This window comes from Solanum dulcamara, chromosome 2, assembly GCF_947179165.1.
Source record: "Solanum dulcamara chromosome 2, daSolDulc1.2, whole genome shotgun sequence".
Taxonomy (NCBI): Eukaryota; Viridiplantae; Streptophyta; class Magnoliopsida; order Solanales; family Solanaceae; genus Solanum; species Solanum dulcamara.
Window position 1 is genome coordinate 12,000,553 of NC_077238.1, and position 6,095 is coordinate 12,006,647.

The 6,095-nt window shown below is 33.9% G+C and overlaps 1 pseudogene; it reads left to right on the plus strand.

The window, feature by feature from the left end:
- The first annotated feature begins 2,184 nt into the window (after window positions 1-2,184).
- On the plus strand, window positions 2,185-4,309 carry LOC129875542 (nuclear transcription factor Y subunit B-4-like; annotated as a pseudogene).
- The last annotated feature ends 1,786 nt before the right edge of the window (window positions 4,310-6,095 follow it).

Consider the following 6,095-nt stretch of genomic DNA (forward strand, 5'->3'; position numbering starts at 1 on the left):
ATTTTTTTGTCTAATCTCTCTATTTAACTTCTTCAATTTAATTTTTTATGAATTAATTATAAAAGAAATTATTACCCTCACATTGTGTTTCTTGTCACACTTTAAAAAAATTATTAGTAATTGTTGAGCAATTTATTACTCATTACACATGTTTTTATAGAATTTTAATCATTCTAACGAATCTATAAAAAATAACTAGGACACACATGCAACGCACGTGTCCAGAAACTAGTTGGAACTATAAATTTAAGAGAACTACTTTTTCTTAGTAGTCCCAAAATAAGTTTCGTCGTAAGAATTAAAGACAAAATGTATGTTTTTCAACTATACTCATCCTCCCAAATGTGAAAGCCTATTTATCCCGGTGAATACCTTATTCGCGTTCACTACGCCCTGCTGCCATTTGTCCCCCCTTTCTCTTAAATATTGTAGCTATAAATATGGGCACTAATTACTTTCCAAGAACCACATACTATATAAGAGAGAAACACACACACATATATACGAGCAATTTATTACTCATTATACACACGTTTTCATATAATTTTAATCATTCTAACGAATCTATAAAAAATAGCATAGACACACGTGCAACGTACGTGTCCAGAAACTAGTTGGAACTATAAATTTAAGAGAACTACTTTTTCTTAATAGTCCCAAAATAAGTTTTGTCGTAAGAATTCAAGACAAAATGTATGTTTTTTCAACTATACTCATCTTCCCAAATGTGAAAGCCTATTTATTCCGGTGAATACCTTATTCTCGTTCACTACGCGTTGCTGCCACTTGTACCCCCTTTCTCTTAAATATTATAGCTATAAATATGGGCACTAATTACTTTCCAAGAGCCTCATACTATATAGAGAGAAACACACACACATATATGTATGCAATTTATTACTCATTACACACATGTTTTCATATAATTTTAAACATTCTAATGAGTCTGTAAAAAATAACATGGACACACGTGCAACGCACATGTCCAGAAACTAGTTGGAAATATAAATTTATGAGAACTACTTCTTCTTAATAGTCCCAAGATAAGTTTTGTCGTAAGAATTCAAGACAAAATGTATGTTTTTCAACTATACTCATCTGCCCAAATGTGAAAGCCTATTTATCCTGGTGAATACCTTATTCTCGTTCACTACGCCCTGCTGCCACTTGTCCCCCCTTTCTCTTTAATATTGTAGCTATAAATATGGGCACTAATTACTTTTCAAGAGCCACATACTATATAAGAGAGAAACACACACACATATATGAGCAATTTATTACTCATTATACACATATTTTCATATAATTTTAATCATTCTAACGAATCTATAAAAAATAGCATAGACACACGTGCAACGTACGTGTCCAGAAACTAGTTAGAACTATAAATTTAAGAGAACTACTTTTTCTTAATAGTCCCAAAATAAGTTTCGTCGTAAGAATTCAAGACAAAATGTATGTTTTTTCAACTATACTCATCTGCCCAAATGTGAAAGCCTATTTATCCCGGTGAATACCTTTATTCTCGTTCACTATGCGTGGCTGCCACTTGTCCCCCCTCTCTCTTAAATATTGTAGCTATAAATATGGGAACTAATTACTTTCCAAGAGCCACATACTATATAGAGAGAAAAACACACACATATATGTATGCAATTTATTACTCAGTACACACATGTTTTCATATAATTTTAATCATTCTAATGAATCTGTAAAAAATAACATGGACACACGTGCAACGCACATGTCCAGAAACTAGTTAGAACTATAAATATATGAGAACTACTTTTTCTTAATAGTCCCAAAATAAGTTTCGTCGTAAGAATTAAAGACAAAATGTATGTTTTTCAACTATACTCATCCGCCCAAATGTGAAAGACTATTTATCCCGGTGAATACCTTATTCTCGTTCACTATGCCCTGCTGCCACTTGTCGTCCCTTTCTCTTAAATATTGTAGCTATAAATATGGGCACTAATAATTTCCAAGAGCCACATACTATATATATCTATATCTATATCTATATCTATATCTATATCTATATCTATATCTATATCTATATCTATATCTATATCTATATCTATACCTATATATATATATATATATATATATATATATGTATGTATATATATATAGAGAGAGAGAAAGAGACAGAGAGAGAGAGAGAGTGAGAGTGAGCGATAGATGGATAATGGTAATCGTGTTGGTTCAGGAAATGGATGATTTCATAGCTATCGCAGACTCCCACAGCCAACCCCTGCCCGTTCCCTTTCCTCTGGTATTCTACCTAGCTTCTCTTTTACTTTTACAAATGCATTTTCCTTCCCCATGGAATATTCGTGAATCTTTGTATTTGATATGCTTACTCGAGATGAGCGTCTCTATTAAGAACAATCTCTCTATCTTCACATGATTGGGGTACGACTGCATTCACATCACTCTTCAAGACTTCACTTGTGAAAATATATACACGGGATATGTTGAATATTCATGAAGTTTTATATATGCTGAAGCACACATAGTACTAGCCCCCAAAAAGATAGCAAAAAGGATATTGTTTTGTTCAGGAGAGTTAATTTGGGCTGCAAATAATTTTCCTAAATTCCTCTGAGTTTTTCATTATTCTAATGTAGCTCTGTTAAGTGTGTGTGAGTGTGTATACATATCTATTGATCTGGTAAAAATGGTGAGCTGCAACATGTGTACGTTTCTTAACTTTTTGTATCATCATGTTCTATACATCCGTCTTTAATTAGCTAGGGACTATATATGCATATTTTTTCCATATATATATTCACAAAGCTATTTGTATATCAAAGATCAATAAATCGATTCATGGTAATGTGATCGACATGGCCATTTTTGATTTTCTTTTGAAACTTTAAAGACAAAATGAAAACAAGTGGCATACATGCAATCATTTATAGTGTGTCCTCTCTTCCCCTTTTTTACGCATGTCTCTCCTCCAAAAAGAACAATAAAAAGAGAGGGAGAAACTAACCTTCTTAAGCTACCAAGTTTGAAAACCAGCTAGCTATATTACACAAATTAAAGTCTTTAATTTTGGGATAAAAATTGCCTAAAGATATGATGAGATCTTCCTATATATATACACGCACTCTCTGCTTTTGCCATAAAATTAAACTACAAAACAAATTTATCTTCAGAACAAATAGGGATTTTAAGAAGTTAATTAAAATGTAGCTAGCATTTCTTTATCCAAAGTTTAAGAAGCATAGTATATAACTTTAAGAACAACTAGCACTACAAATGTAGAGTATATGAAAACAATAGGTAGCTAGATTAGTGTCCGTTACAATAAAATTTTGTCATATTCCTATATCACAATTATGGTAAAAGAAAAAGCCTTTTGATCAGAGGAAAGATTGGATATATGCGAGGGTTGGTTGAAGATCAGACAAAATAAGGTTGGTGACAAAAACTATATATAAAATGTTTTCTGTCACATTTAATTGGTCTGTATTCACACCGGCCATCTCTTTTGTTGAATAATATGTGCTTTTGGTGTTTACATGAATATTGTCCAAAATTCATAGTGCTGTCTTACAGTAGTACTACTCTCATTACAATACTTGAAAAGTTAGTTAATAGAAAATGTGATTTTGATGAAATTAGACGAATATTCTGATGATATATACAATACTTCTTTTTCATTTCACTCTGATGCTTTGTTGTTGTGTAAAATTAAGCTACGGAGATGAGCATGGGACTACCTTCTCATCTCAACCAGGCAATTGCCACCAATGCAGAAGATTCTGAATGCACTATTCGGGAGCAAGACCGATTCATGCCAATAGCAAACGTGATCAGAATCATACGCAGGATCCTTCCTCCCCATGCCAAGATATCCTTTGAATCCAAGTTGACCATCCAAGAATGTGTCTCTGAGTTCATAACAGGCGAAGCCAACAAACATTGCCAGCGTGAGCAGAGCAAGACCATCACCGCTGAAGACGTGCTTTGGGCCATGAACAAGTTTGGTTTTGATGACTACATTGAACCCTTGACTTTGTACTTTCATTGTTATCGTGAGGATGATGGTGGTGAGCGTGGATCCCTGAGAGGGGAGCCTTTGTTGTTAAGGCGTTCAATGGTTAATCCAGCTTCAGGCTGCAGCATTACGCCCTATCACTTTCCTCCTATTTTTCCAATGGCTCATCACCCTGGTTACTTTGTGTATCCACCACCAATGGGCAACAGTTATATGCAGGGGGGTGCATCAAATGGAAGCACTTTTCAGTGTGCAGTGGATAGTGAAGTTGAGTCTCCTGCGGAGGGTAGGGAGTGATCAGTAGAGTTGCAACAAGCCTAATCTATATAGCATACTACCCCTCTGGGCCTAAATTTGCTGTAATGGATTATATTACACAGCGCAAATGTTAGCTGGATGAACCCTTAGCTAGGACAGACTATTTTGGTCAAATTCACCAGAAAAAAAATATATCTATCTGTTTGCCATCTCAAGTTTGCTGAAGAATGACACAACAATTTTTTTCTTTACAACATGCTTATATACCCAAAAAGATGAGAAACAATATGAAGAAGACATAAAGTCATATAGTGCAAAAAGAAAATTGAAGCCTAGTAGGTACTCAACAAGGCAAACTTCACTATAATTCCGGTCTAGCCAGGATAAGTTCCAGAGAACAAGATGATATCAACAACTATCCTGATAATATCTAATGAAACTTGAACTGTCATGAATGCACTGTCTTTTAAACTCATGATCTTCTTATCAACAACTATCCTGATACTATCATGTATTTTAATCTCATGATCACCTTGCCTTCCGTCGTTTTTTCCCGTTCAATATCATAATTATCCTTATATCTTTTCCTTTGTAGAATCACTTCAAAGAATGAAGTTCTCCATTCTCCTGTCTCCAAGTGTTTTCAGAATTTTCTACACAAACCATATAGTAAACTGGCCACTAAATTTATTAGCAAGGAAAAGAGGATATACCATGTTATAATACAATAACAACATGATTATTTGTCCAACTAATTAATTTTTTTCCATATATATATACACACACACATAATTAGCTTTGATTATTTTTCAATCTATATGGAGAGCTTGCCAGACAGACGTATGAGTGGTAAAACATATATATATATATATATATATATATATATATATTTCTTGGAATTGAGACCTTTGCAATATATATTTATAGATCGATGCTATGTTTTACCTCTGTCGCCACACTCCACACCCCACACATTCAATTCCTATGCATCTCTTTATTGGAATATTCTATTTTCCTCTAAATATACTTCAAATGTTTCATAAACTATGTATTGTGTTGAAGTCATTATCTTTAGATATAGATTTAATAATAGTTGTAGGGGTTACATGTGCGGGGACCGTTAAATAGAGACTAGAGACTAGTTGTTTGAAAACATATCCTACGTTTGATAGTTAACTTGTTATTGTTCCTCTCTAGGAATGACATTCAACATCTTGTTCATAAACTTCCAATGTTTGACCGATAAAAATTTCCTTCTTCAACTTTTTACATGTTCTCAAATGAGGCATTTTATTTTTGAAAATTGGTTAATAGTTCCTCCACCAGCCTTCAAAGGACTTAATTAGCCTTGAATTATGTAAAGTTGCAACTTATTCCAAATCTCTTGAAAGTTTAATCTCTCATTCCTTGTTGCTAGAGCAGTTGGTGTTTCATAATATTTCAAGGATGTATTTGAAATTTGTGTTCCCATACTGAGATCCTTTGACTTCACAATCAGTACAACAATTTTTACATACAAGACCAAACTCAATGTCTTGGACGCAACGGAACTGACGAAATTCTCATCCGACGCTCGAATCTCAATATATTGACAAAAATCAACCCTATCAATGAAACATCCCACCCAAGACTTCAAATCGTCAAAATCCCGCCCGATCGCATCGGCAATCGTGCCAACCATCCTCATATCACAAACAAAGTATGAAATCACTGTTAGGGGGAGGAAGTTGTAACACCCCAAAATTATTTTCACCAAAAACTTGAACCGTTCTTCACATGTGTGTCGACTCGACCCGAATGACTTGTAATTATTATATATGAGTTA